The sequence below is a fragment of the Mercenaria mercenaria genome, chromosome 16 (genome assembly GCF_021730395.1).
Source record: "Mercenaria mercenaria strain notata chromosome 16, MADL_Memer_1, whole genome shotgun sequence".
In the NCBI taxonomy this organism is placed as follows: Eukaryota; Metazoa; Mollusca; class Bivalvia; order Venerida; family Veneridae; genus Mercenaria; species Mercenaria mercenaria.
Genome location: NC_069376.1, coordinates 19,781,224 through 19,796,301, shown reverse-complemented (window position 1 = coordinate 19,796,301; position 15,078 = coordinate 19,781,224). Strand labels below are relative to the sequence as shown.

The 15,078-nt window shown below is 35.2% G+C and overlaps 1 protein-coding gene across 10 annotated transcripts in view; it reads right to left on the bottom strand.

Annotated features, from left to right (window-relative positions):
* Positions 1 to 15,078, bottom strand: part of LOC128549520 (fibropellin-1-like) — a 201,733-nt gene that overhangs the window by 147,792 nt on the left and 38,863 nt on the right. For 8 of the 10 annotated variants that reach the window (XM_053526305.1, XM_053526307.1, XM_053526304.1 and 5 more), the window contains one exon: positions 3,274 to 3,372. The gene's annotated coding sequence lies outside the window, so the exon portion shown is untranslated. Of the gene's footprint in view, positions 1 to 3,269; positions 3,373 to 15,078 lie in introns of all 10 variants that reach the window. The other 2 variants (XM_053526306.1, XM_053526311.1) reach the window with 1 other exon arrangement.

Here is a 15,078-nt window from a genome sequence, read left to right as displayed (position 1 = left end):
CAGTTTCAAACACTTTTTCTGTCATAACTATGCAATGTTCATGTTGCTGTCTCTACAACCGTAGTTTCAAACACTTTTTCTGTCATAACTATGCAATGTTCATGTTGCTGTCTCTACAACAGCAGTTTCAAACACTTTTTGGTCATAACTATGCAATGTTCATGTTGCTGTCTCTGCAACCGCAGTTTCAAACACTTTTTTTGTCATAACTATGCAATGTTCATGTTGCTGTGTCTACAACCGCAGTTTCAAACACGTTTCTACAACAGCAGTTTCAAACATTTTTTCTGTCATAACTATGCAATGTTCATGTTGCTGTCTCTGCAACAGCAGTTTCAAACACTTTTTGGTCATAACTATGCAATGTTCATGTTGCTGTCTCTGCAACAGCAGTTTCAAACACTTTTTGGTCATAACTATGCAATGTTCATGTTGCTGTCTCTGCAACCGCAGTTTCAAACACTTTTGTGTCATAAGTATGCAATGTTCATGTTGCTGTCTCTGCAACCGCAGTTTCAAACACTTTTTTTGTCATAACTATGCAATGTTCATGTTGCTGTCTCTGCAACCGCAGTTTCAAACACTTTTTTTGTCATAACTATGCAATGTTCATGTTGCTGTCTCTGCAACCGCAGTTTCAAACATTTTTTTTGTCATAACTATGCAATGTTCATGTTGCTGTGTCTACAACCACAGTTTCAAACACTTTTCTGTCATAACTATACAATGTTCATGTTGCTGTTTCTACAACCACAGTTTCAAACACTACATGTTTTGTCATAACTATGCAATGTTCATTTTGCCTTTTTACAACCGCAGTTTCAAACACTACATGTTTTGTTAAACACTATTTTGTCATATATGCAATTTTCATGTTGCTTTTTCTACAACCGCAGTGTCAAACACCGTTTTGTCATAAAAATTATGCAATTATCATTCTGCCATTTCAAACACTAGTTTGCATGTTGCCACTTCCATAACTGCAGTTTCAAACACTTTTTTGTTACATGCAAAGATCCTGTTCAGAAAATTCTATGTTTGTTTCTTTATGCTTCATGTACCCTCACCTTAATACCAAGGTATTTTCAAATTAAGGTATGCATGTGTTTTGCTTTTGCTTCATAACAAATGACTGTGTATAACAAATATATATTTATTTTATGATTTTATGCCATAAAAGGTCCTTTGGTTGAAATAAACCCATTCTATTCTAATCATTCGTCAGCTTTGTTGAAATGTTTATCTGACAGAGAGTTTCCTTCTGTACCACTGTATATTGCATATAAAGGGAAATAACTATATAATTATGCAGACATCTTTGGTACATCTAGCAATATATGGCCTGCAGAGTTGTCATTATTCTATATGAATGTTATCTTTTCAGACTTTTTACCACTTCATAGTAGAATTTATTTATTTATTTGGGTTTTACGGCGCACCAACACAGTATAGGTTATATGGCGCCAAACAGGACTACAAATTTTGGTTCCATATCTCATTTACATCGAAATAAAAACATGATGTATGGAATCAAAATTTGCATACCTGCTGGAATCACAGAGTTACTGCAAAACTAAGTGTTAAGACCCTATCAGTCGCCTCTTACGATCACAGAACCTATTAGTCGCCTCTTACGATCATGCAAGGGTAAGGCAGTGGTTCCAATTCTTTTCATACACAGATCGTCCCAGAACCAAATGGGGCTCATAGTAGAAAGAACTGTCTCTTTTGTACCTTTTTTAGACGGGCAGTCATATATAAAATGTAATTTTTGCTGTACATTTGAGGATTATTCACCTTGAATTAAAGTCATCAATAGGTGATGGCAGAAACTTAAAAAAATCTAACCTACATTACATTAAATTCAACTAAGGTGAGCATAATAACTCTCACTATCCCTTGAAAAAGTCATTAAAAAAGAGCTGTCACAGAGATATACGCTCGACTATGTCTAATTTGGATAGTGAAACCGGCACATCTGAAGAAGCTGGAGCTGACACTGGAGTGTTTAATGACTCAAATTTGGTCAGTAATGTAAGTACAAAAAGAACATAATTCATGGAAAACTTCTGCTCAAGTAATGCACCATGTGTCATATCATGTGGCTAATAATTTGGAACAACTATTTTAAGTTTTAATAAAATCTATTAAACACTAGAGATACAGCAAAAGTGCATCACAACTTGAACCAGAAATTCTATTAGTAAAAAGAGGGCACAACTCAGAACATACTGGTGCCGGCATTATCGAATTTGTGTTGTCTGATGTGAGTGACGATGTGGAACAACCATTTTAAGTTTGATTAAATCCATTTAGTAACAGCAGAGATATAAAAAACATCAAAATTAATGTAATTCTAAGTAAAAAGGGGATATAACTCATAAAACATTTGTGCCAGAGTGACTGACCTTGTATGATGATCTGAAAAGGCTAAGTAATTTAAGTTTTAATCAAATTCATTAAATAATGACAAAGATATAGTGAAAGTGCACCACAATTAACCTGAAATCCTAAGTAAAAAGGGGGCATAACTCATGAAATATTGGTAGAAGAGTTATGACCCTTGTCATATGATGTGGATGATGATGTAGTACAATTATTCTAAGTTTGAATCAAATCCATTTGGTTATAACAGATATAAAGTGAAAGTGCATCAAAACTTTAACCTGAAATTTTAAGTACAAAAGGAGGATAACTCATAAAGTACAGGTGTCACAGTTATGGCCCTTGTGTCAAATGATGTAGGTGGTGATGATGAACAATTATTTCAAGTCTGAATCATCAATCCCTTCTGAAATAACACAGATATAGTGAAAATATATCAAAATTAACATTAAAGTCTAAGTAAAAAGGGGGCAATATTCATGAAAAATTGGTGCCACAGTTATGGACCTTGTGACATATGATGTGGGTGATAATGTGGAACAACTATTTTTTTATGTTAAGTTTGAAACAAATCCATTTAGTAATAACTGACATAAAGTGAAAGTGCATCAAAACTTTAACCTGAAATTTTAAGTAAAAATGAGGGATAATTCATGAAATATTGGTGCCATGTCCCATGTGCCATATGATGTTGTTGATGATGAGGAACAACTATTTTAAATTTGGAGCAAATCCATCATGAATAACAAAGATAAAGAGAAAATGCATGAAAACTTTAAAGCGAGGATGCGGAAGGACCAATGCCGGGTTGAGTAGGATAGCTCTCCATACTTTGTATAGTCGAGTTAAAAACTTCATATTATATAAGTATTACAATTACTTACTTACCATGTCTGATGAAACTGAGCAGAAAATAGAGGAGTACTAGCAGGATGTCCTGGAATGTTGTTCACTCAGAACGGTCTTCAATAGGATGTCAGCTAGGACCTATAAACAGAACAGATACATTTTCTTTATCAAAAGTTCAACTACATGTATATTCTCCAATTTCACTCATTATCACTTAATCAACCTCAACTCATTTCAGTACTAACTTCACAAATAAGTCACGTAACATGTAAGAATTGTTTATAAACTTACATAACATAAGCTTAATTTGCTCTCCCTGTAATTTGGTTTTAACCTCAGTATTATAAACAAGAGTTCAAAGTTGTTCAACTGATTGGAAAAATCTTGAGAAAGGTCCATGTAAGGACATTGCAACAAAGTTTGGTAAAGGTTCATCAAGCAGTTATATAGAAGGAGTTATTGACCAGACAGGAAAAAAAAGCACTACTGATGTTTGACCTCCAAGTGTGACCTAGATCTTTTAGCTAGGGACCTGCTGGGTGTTGCTCCAGACATGTTGTCTCATTATGGGATATATTTGTGCCAAGTAATAGCAAGATTCTTTGTTGAATGACTGAGTTATGGCTGGATGGATATCGAAGAAGAACACTCAAGGTACACAGTTCCCTAAATAGATGCATCACTGCATTTCAGCAGGACGTGTTCATGATATTCTGACTAAATACTGGAAATTATCAACGGTGTGCAAGGTGTGTACCCCATCTTTTGACCAACCAGCAAAAAGCCAATGTTGCGAAAAAAAATCTAAAATTCTATAAAAGTGCTGATACATGGAGGTTTAACTCATTCTGCACGCGCGAGGCATTAATGCGTCGGGCGATTGTAATCTGTATACCGCATGCCACTTCTAGGCTGTGTTGTTATCTACATCTGGAAACCGCACGCCGCGTACATGCATCTTCACAGTAATAGCTCTGAATTCCGCGTGACGCTTTCAGTCGTCACCTTTCATTGGTCTTAAATAAAATCTTTTAATTTTTTCTAACAAATTGGACCAATCATTTTTTTTTGCGTAACATTTCTAAAACATAAATAAACCGGATGTTGTGAAAAAATAAATGCTTTCCTTGAAGAAAGCTGTAAAAGCAAGCGTCGTTCGAGTTATTATTTATGATTTTTCGAAGCCTGAAAATTACTGATGATTCTTTATATGATCGAAACATAAAACAAGAGGGCCATGATGGCCCTATATCGCTCACCTGTTATCATTGCACTTGAGGACAAGAAGGTCCTCAGAAAAAATATCTAAGTCCAAAGGACAGGAACAACAAAGGAAAGAAATTTAACCAAAAAGAAAAACAAAATTCTTACAAGGTATAGATATGTTAAAATACACCTAAAAATTGGAGGTACCATCCATGTTGTACCACAGAAAACTGGTCTCGGTTTTTCCCTAGGCAATAGAAAATTAGTTTTTAGATTCTCATCCCCGCCCGCCCCTATCGAAACCCCCGCCTCGAAATTTTTATTGTCAAAATCCAGATATCCAAAATTTCATGTCCGGATACTGGTACACTTTCATAAACATTGCATAATCTAGAGTTTAAGAAATGTTTAACATATTATGGTAATGCAAAGACAATTTAACAGCATTTGACCGTATCTGATATTAAAATTACCATGACATTACCTCTTATTATAACAAATTAAGAAAAATGATCATAAAATACGGCAATTCACACGACTAGCAGACGTTCTGGCAACCTACTTTCGATTTCAAAACTTTAGAAAAAGTAAAGCCAATGTATTTTCTTATCCTTAATTTGATTGTTATTGATTTTTATTGATTAGAAATAAGTATCTGTTTGTCTGGATTTCAATATTCAATTGGTTTAACATGGACAATTGCCTCGTGGGGAAGCCTGACATCCATTTTCACGTGCAAATATACTGAATAACCGCGCTATTTGTTTCGTAGATATGGAAATAGGATAAAATATGCTTGGCATGCAAGTGCATCTAATTAAGAAATAATCTAGATTTTTTTCAAGTGTAGAAATACTAGATTCCTCGTATTTTAAACTTTAAGCTCGAAAGTCATACATCATCATCATCGTTTTCCACGGTATAATAGCTTTTAGCACATGCTCAGCAGGAATGACAGATTGATTGTTTTCTTTAAAAATCGTGGCTGTACTTCGACAGAACTCAATATTTTGAATTTTCAAATACACTGAACAGACAAATATAAATTTGCCGTTGCTGTAGATTTACTTTTTTGTATAGGATACAATCAACCATCAGACAAAATGATTTACTATCACATTAAAAAACAAGATAAAAGTTTATGACATAAAATTATTTTGTCATTTCAAAATTATTTCAAAATGGGTTTTACATATACAAGCATTTCAAAGACACAGCAATACACACTAGAATATCAATACAGTGATATTTTAAATATAATTTGTCAGATTGACCTCCACAATACCATATTTCCAAATTAAAAAATAAAAAATAAAAAGTGCCCACCCGCCCCATTTTTTCTCAAAATTCGGATGAGAATCTAAACATTTATTTTCTCTGGCCCTACAGCCAATAATAAAAAAGTTACTAAAAATAGGCTATTTATAGTAATGTAAAAGGGAAGAAATTCAAAAGAAAATTATTGTAAGTTAACAAAAGAAGGATCTGTCAAATAAATCTGTTGCCATAAATGAAATTTCAGATCAGTATCTTCATTAATTACGGAGATATACACATTTTAATTTGAAATAAAGGGAGGTAATTTGACATAAAATCAGTCCATAGTTATCATCCCTGATTGTCTCAGTCCAACTAATGACAATAATGAAATTTCAAATAAGTCCTTAAGTACTTACTGATATAAATCCATTTTGACTACAATCAGGGGAGGTAATCAGATATTAAATAACTCTGGAAACTACGATTGGATCTGATTTGTCATGGAATCCAAGATTTATTGTTGTTGAAGATATTTTGGAAGTTTGTATCAAATAAAACAATAAATGAAGTCTCTATATGGCTGCAAAAGCCAAAATAGCCCATTTTGGACAATTAAGGGACCATAACTCTGGAACCCATGATGGAATCTGGCCAGTTTAAGAAAGGAACCAAGATCTTGTGGTGATACAAGTTGTGTGCAAGTTTGGTTAAAATCAAATCATAAATGAAGTTGCTATTGTGCAGACAAGGTCAAAATAGCTAATTTTGGCCCTTTCAGGGGCCATAACTCCGGAACCCATTAGGGGATCTGGCCGGTTCAATAAAGGAACTGAGATCTTATGGCAACACAAGTTTTGTGCAAGTTTGAGTAAATTCAAATCATAAATGAAGCTGCTATTGTGCAGACAAGGGCAAAATAGCCAATTCTGGTCCTTTCAGGGGCCATAACTCTGGAACCCATAATGGAATCTGGCCAGATTTGTGACAGACAGACAGGAGTAAATCAATATGTCTCCCACACCACTGTGTGGTGGGAGACATAATTTCTCTGTAAATGGATGACCTAATTGTTACAGGTGCCACTGTTGCGAAGATATCCTATAACAGATAAAAAATACCAAAATCTTTGTAATAAGTAAATGGTTGAATACTAATGTTACAAGTGCCATAATTATGAAGCAGTGGCTGGGAAAGGAGGGCGGGATGCGCAATTTGGCACATTCAGTAAAAAATATAACCCATTGAAATTCCCATAAAATGCGCAAAAATCTTGGTAGAAAAAAAATTAAGAAGTCGCAAAAATCAGTAAAAAATATACCATATGACAATTTGACAATAGGTAAGGGGAGTAACCACTGCAATAGGGTATTTAGTCATGTGAAGTAAACAGCGACAAAAATAGTACTGAATCGAGTCTGAGTCATTGACGTGTCATAGTGGTACTTTCCACGGATTCCTATGCTATTTAAATCGCTTTCCGAGGTGTTTCCATTTACGACTGGATGCAGCAATCCGATCAAAATATTCGTTAGAACAAGAGCTGTCACTATTGATGACAAATTAAATGCCCCCAAAGTATGCCCAAGAATGCTACATTTGCACAAAAAACACACATCATCTTGTGACCTTGACCTTGACACACAACAATATTGTTAACATTTGTGTCAAATTATTTTCAAATCCCTTAATAAATGGCAGAGTTATTGACCAGACAAGAAACACCTTTGACTTCTAAGTGTGACCTTGGAGCTACGGGCCTAAGTCTTGCGCATGACACGTCATCTCAATATAGGGAACATTTATGCCAAGTAATTTTAAAATCCCTTCATCAATGGCAGTTATGAACTGGACAAGAAACAGACCATGTTAGCCTTTAACCTATAAGTGTGACCTTGACCTCAGAGCTAGAGTCTGGGTCTTGCGCATGACAAGTTGTCTCATTATGATAAATATTTATGCCATGTCATTTCAAAATCCCTTCATGGATGGCAGAGATATGGACCGAACACGAATCAGACCCTGTTAACTTTTGACTTCTAAGTGTGACCTTGACCTTGAAGCTAAGGGTCTCGGTCTTGCGCATGACATGTCGTCTCATTATTGTAAACATCTACACCAAGTTATTTCAAAATCCCTTCATCAATGGCAGTTATGGACCAGACACGAAACAGACCCTGTTAACCTTTAATCTCTATGTGTGACCTTGACCTCGGAGCTAGGAGTCTGGGTCTTGCACACTACACATTGTCTCGTTATGGTGAACATTTATGCCATGTTATTTCAAAATCCCTTCATGGATGGCAGCAGTGCAATTTTAATATGCCCAGCTTCAGAGGCATAAAAAAATGGAATCTATGAAAGCTACTTATTTACCAGGTTTTGTCTGCTTATTGAAGTTATAGTTTAAGAATTCTACTTTTCCATTTTTAGGAACAATGATCTTGATCTTGACCTAAGCAACCCACCATACATCTAAAAACATGGTCTTCATGCAAGCTTCCTAAATTCCAAGGTTCAATGCAATAGCTAGCCTAATATTCTTTACTGAAATCATTGCCCAGAAACAATTTTCTATTTTTAGTTACAGCAACCTTTACCTTGACCCCAGTGACCAGAGCATATACCATACATCAATTTCACAAACAGAAAGCACACTGATTATTTTGTTAAACACAAGAAGACAGTTAAGAATAACAAGGTATTTTGTGAAATGTAAATGTATAGGATAGCCAACGAGTGACTGTGTTAATTTGATATATACCCAAGCTCTATATCATATCGAATAGACACAGTCACAAGTTTGTCTATTCAACTTAGACCAGCCATAAAAGCATAAACATTCAAAACTGTCTTGTATATATATATATGTTCTATAGAAATTAGGATTATAACATAATCTGCTGTTGCCATGAGAGTAATATTACTTTTGTACTATTAGCGCTTACAAGTAGCCCATGTGAAAGTATGTCTGTTTGCATGAATTCTATATTCTCCTAGATTTACTACAATTTTACACTCAAAAACACTTTTGAGTCATGTCAAAATACTCGAAATTAAAACTAATTGACAATACAGTTTGTGTGGAGTGGGCATATTTGCAAAACACCAAGGCAGAAACTTGGATTTAATACCATAGACAGTTTCCAAAACCACAATAAGCTAACAGCAGATCAATATGTTTATATGTTAATTAGAGAGAATTAACAGGTTAACTTGTAATTATATTTTAAGTATATTGTTTAACGGTAGTCAAATACAAATAGAAACCACTCTTAATACTAAAGTCCTGCATTTTTACTGATTGGTATAAAGCAACAAAATAATTGCAATTCTAATACCTTTAGACTGCTGGCAGCAAGTGGTTTTGCCTTAATTGCAACCAGTGCTGTCAGACGTAAACTTGGAGGTCTCGTCACTCACAGCAAACACTGCGTGATTTTCCTGTTGCATTCAGCCCATCGACCACCTTTAAACATTGCTGTTAGCCGCCCAGATTCTTTCTTCTTTTGCTGGCCATCTAAACTGCCCCACTACTTTACTGCATTTCCCCATGCATTTTGTCATACTTATCTATATCTTTACCTTCCAAAATTTGTATAAAAATACTTCTATTCTTTCGTTCAAAAATAATTCCATACCGCATGAAGGGTTTACATCCATATAGGGTATAGTTTTTATATAAAAAATACATATAATTCATAGTATATATTTATCATAAAACCATCATAATGCTTTAATAAAGATGAATTTTTATCACTAACGTGTATTTGATGTCTTTAAATTATGTTCTTACCCATAATCGGGCTTGGAAAAAATTTGTCATTTACGGGACGCATTTTATAGATCGGCAGAACCATCTCATTCAAACCATAACACAGGCATGCATCATAACATATTTTTTTAAGTAATGACAAGGGAGGCTTTATGATATTTTATAATAATTAAATCAAGTGAGTGATAAGCAGACGATCGTGCTTCGCTTTAAGATCATTGCAAAACAACTTTTTTGTTGGAATGTGTCAGTGAAAGAATCAACATCGGTTTATTTTGTATTTAAACATCAAATGTGCTGATACTTATATACCCTTACAGAAGAAAAAGGCCTGCTGCGTACTCTTGCTGTGTACATACAGCGTATATGATGCGTACATGATGTGTACTGAAATCAAGGGCTTTAAACAGTATGCAGGATATACACCGCACATACACCGATAGTACGTTTGTAGTACACTTTTGACATGCAAATGAGCTCTGCCGCGTACTACTTGCTGCGTACATGCTGTGGACTACATAGTACACAGGATGTACGCTGGAGGAATTTAGTATGCGGGAAATAGTATGCAGCATGTACGCGGCACATACACTTTTCACATGCAAATGAGCCTGCGGTGTACTACCCCTGCGGCGTACATGCTGTGTACTCCTGCGGCGTACATGCTGTGTACTCCTGGCCTGAGTCCTGCGGCGTACATGCTGTGTACTCCTGCTGCATACATGCTGTGTACTCTTGTGGCGAAACTGCTGTGATAATGTAAATTCCTTACCCCACCAACTTTCGTATGCAAATGCTGATCATTTGGACAGAAAAAAAACAGAAAAAAGATAAGTGACATGCATCAATAAGTATTTACCCTTACCAAAATAATGTAGATTGATGTTATCAAATAAATTAGTATGCTTTTCTTCATCCACTTTTCAATGAAATAAATCAATTTTTGTAGCATGTAATTTGGAAATGGTGTAACTGCATCAAGGGGAAACAACTTTAATGCAACTAAATATAAGTGTTATGATTTATTATAGACGATGTGTGCGTAGTATTTATTTATTTTGATTAAAATCCATCTGAGAACAATCTAGGACTGGAATTATATAAGCATTTATACACTTTTACGTCCGTAAAAAGTAGCGCACCAAAAAATTTTGGATTAATTTTTTCCAATGGGGCGAGCGCAATTAGCCAAAAACGTTCTGAAAATATACGAGCGGCAAATCCGATGAACAACTTTTTAATTTGGTGAGGCCTTAATGAGTTAACATAATGAGCATTAAAGCCTTTATAAAACATGATAGAATGGTGTTTTGCTTAAGAGTATTCAAATAACAGTGAGAGGTATTCTTCTCATTCGGGCGCTGTTGAGGCATTATCTTGGTAATTATTTCATGTATTACAAAATGTAATGCAACGAAGTTCAAATAAGGCTTTTCAATTATCCAAGTTAGAAAGCTCCAGGATTAATTCAAAATGAAAAAGAATATATTTTTACACTGCATGCAAGGTGCAGCTCAGAAATCACTAAGATGTAAGCTTCACAAATGAACATTGCAAATAGTTTGGCAAATTTTCATTGTTCAGAATACCGGTAATCTGAACTATTCTATGCTATTAAGATAAAAGTTACTCGGAAATCAAGTTCTTGCTTCCAAAAAAAAAAAAAAAAATGTACAAATCCTTCTCCTGCATGAAGTGTACTTCAGACTTTTACCAAAAAAAATTCAAAGTATAAACACCAAAAGAAAATGAACAAGTCCCTCCCGCGTATATGAAGTTTACTTCAGACTTCAACTTCTAAAAAAAAAACTAAGTATAAATGCCAAAAGAAATTGTACAAGTCTTTCCCGCGTATATGAAGTGTACTGCACAAATTTCAAAGTATCTGCGGTGTACATGCTGTGTACTATTTTCTTGTACAAGTCCCTCCTGCGTACATGCAGTGTACTCCTTAAATTTTCAGAGTCTGTGCTGCGTACTTGAAGTGTACTAGTGACCTCCTGCGTACATGCTGTGTACTCGTGGAAATAGTACGCGGCATGCGGTGTATGTAAAATGTACTCCTCGTGGCGTACTACTGTGTTCGCGGCATATACACAGCAAATACGCAGCATGTACGCCACAGAGGCCTGCTTCTGTAAGGGTACACATAAATGAGTTTACATGTAAAAGTAAAATGAATTAATCTGTCCTTTTTAGACTTCATTTTATTTATTTTATTTAAGACACATTTAAGTAAAGAATTTCTGTCATTTTCGAGTCCATTCAATCATTTACGGGACGGTACTTAAACAAGGTTTTACTAATTCTGTGCAGGTTATTCTCAACTTTGTTTCCAATAACATTAAAGTATAGCCAAAATCAGTTGTGCACAAAAGACTCATTGTTACCCATAATTGTAATATCCTGATAGAATCACTCACCTGAAATATCACCCAAATGCCTTCTATTGTCCGACCATAAATCTTTCAAAAATATTGCGGCTTGCAAACTTTATTCACATGATTTCCAGCTGACGTCGAGAATGAGTCCAAAGATGCATAAAAACGCACAAAAAACCAAAGCTACGGTAAGAAATGTCGGCGTATGACTTGTAAATGACGTCTTGTAAATGATTGTGTTTTTCATTTGACACAGCTTTTGTATGAGAAAAACACATAAATGCATGACATAACACCTCAGTTATGGTAACTTTGATATTCCAGGCACGATATAGGTGGTACATCCGCTACTAGAAGTAAATATCTTGGCTGTTTTGCAGTGTTAATTACAAGACTCATAAATGAGATTTAAAAAATTACACTTGCAGGCACGCAGTTTGTTTTGTTTTTATTTGATTTACATCATCTAGAAAGAACATATAACAATGTTTTACTTAATAGATTGATATATTACAATAAGTTTCACAGTATTTCCACTCTAATATGTTTTGAAATGACTCTCACAATACACAAATATAAATAGGACTCGTAAATGAGAGGAATTTGATGACACAACAATGTCATCAATTTTGAAAATGAATGATCTTTTTCAGTGAAATGTTAACTAGCTTAAAATGTGCATGGCCATAATGGCAATGTATTTTAGCAGCAACTTACTTTAGCAAGGCATGATTTGTACTTAAACTGATACCGAATGTATTTAATTTTTTTCCGTTGACAGGCATTTTTGCTTACCCCTTACTCATAAAACTTGTAAGAAATAAAAGTTTGTTCATGTGCATAAGGTAAAAATGTGTGCAAATGTTAGGAGGCATATACGTGGTATGAATAATACTTATTTTCACCATATAAAACCTAAAATGGCATTGTCTTGGCTTCTATAACCCCAATGACAGCATTTGTCACCCCTACATGAGAATGCGTCTAAAGCAAGGTTTCATAAATTTACATCAAATACTTTTTGAGCTAGGCACATTATTAGGTGATAATGTGCATTTCTGACTACTTCAGGGGCCTAACTTTAAAAATAGGGGGTGGAGCCAGCCAAAAAATAAGAGATGCACAAGTTTCTATTATGATAAAGACTCATGCAAGTTTTCATCGATTTAAATATTATACAATTTTTGAGCCAGGTGTGTCACAAGGTGAAAATGTGCATTTTTGACTATTTCAGGGGCAATAACAGACAAAACAAGAGGACAATGATGGTCCTGAATCGCTCACCTCTTCCCACATGACCCAGTTTTGAGTATGACGTTGTTTTTTCTATTATTTGACATAGTGTCCTAGTTTTTGAGCTCATGTGACCCGGTTTTGAATCTGACCTAGATATTATCAAGATAAAACTTCTGACCAATTTTCATGAAGATCCATTGAAAAATATGGTCTCTAGAGAGGTCACAAGGTTTTTCTATTATCTGACCTATTGACTTAGTTTTCGAAGGTACGTGACCCTGTTTTGAACTTTACCTAGATATCATCAAGGTGAACATTCTCACTAATTTTCATGAAGATCTCATAAAAATATGGCCTCTAGAGAGGTCACAAGGTTTTTCTATTTTTATACCTACTGGCCTAGTTTTTGACCGCACGTGACCCAGTTTCGAAACTGACCTAGATATCACCAAGGTGAACATTCAGATCAATTTTCATGAAGATCCATTGAAAAATATGGCCTCTAGAGAGGTCAAAAGATTTTAATAATTTTAGACCTACTGACCTAGTTTTTGATCGCAGTTGACCCAGTTTCAAAACTGATCTAGATATCATCAAGATGAACATTCAGACCAACTTTCATACAGATCCCATGAAAAGTATGGCCTCTAGAGAGGTCACAAGGTCTTTTTATTATCTGACCTACTGACCTAGTTTTTTATGGCACGTAACCCAGTTTCAAATTTGACCTAGATATCATCAAGGTGAACATTCTGACCAATTTTCATGAAGATCCATTCAAGGGTATGGCCTCTAGAGAGGTCACAAGGTTTTTCTACTTCAAGACCTTCTGACCTAGTTTTTGATCGCAGTAGACCCAGTTTCAAACTTGACCTATATATCATCAAGATAAACATTCAGACCAAATTTCATACAGATCCCATGAAAAATATGGCCTCTAGAGAGGTCACAATGTTTTTTTCATTATTTGACCTACTGACCTACTTTTTGATGGCACGTGACCCACTTTCGAACTTGACCTAGATATCATCAAGATGAACATTCTGACCAATTTTTATGGAGATCCATTCACAAGTATGGCCTCTAGAGTGGTCACAAGGTTTTTCTATTTTTAGATCTACTGACCTAGTTTTAGACCGTACATGACCCTGTTTCGAACTTGACCTAGATATCATCAAGATGAACATTCAGACCAACTTTCATACAGATCCCATGAAAAATATGGCCTTTAGAGAGGTCACAAGGTTTTTCTATTATTTGACCTTCTGACCTAGTTTTTGACGGCACGTGACCCACTTTCGAACTTGACCTAGATATCATCAAGATGAACATTCAGACTAACTTTCATACAGATCCCATGAAAAATATGGCCTCTAGAGAGGTCACAAGGTTTTTCTATTATTTGACCTACTGACCTAGTTTTTGATGGCACGTGACCCACTTTCGAACTTGTCCTAGATATCATCAAGGTGAACATTCTGACCAATTTTCATGAAGATCTCATGAAATATATGGCCTCTAGAGAGGTCACAAGGTTTTTCTATTTTTAGATCTACTGACCTAGTTTTTGATGGCACGTGACCCAGTTTCAAATTTGACCTAGATATCATCAAGATGAACGTTCTGACCAATTTTCATGAAGATCTTGTGAAATATATGGCCTCTAGAGAGGTCACAAGGTTTTTCTATTTCAAGACCTACTGACCTAGTTTTTGATGGCACGTAACCCAGTTTCGAACTTGACCTAGATATCATCAAGGTGAATATTCTGACCAATTTTCATGAAGATCTTGTGAAATATATGGCCTCTAGAGAGGTCACAAGGTTTTTCTATTTTTAGACCTACTGACCTAGTTTTTGAAGGCACGTGACCCAGTTTCGAACTTGACTTAGATATCATCAAGATGAACATTCTGACCAACTTTCATAAAGATCCCACAAAAAATGTGACCTCTAGAGTGGTCACAAGCAAAAGTTTACGGACGGATG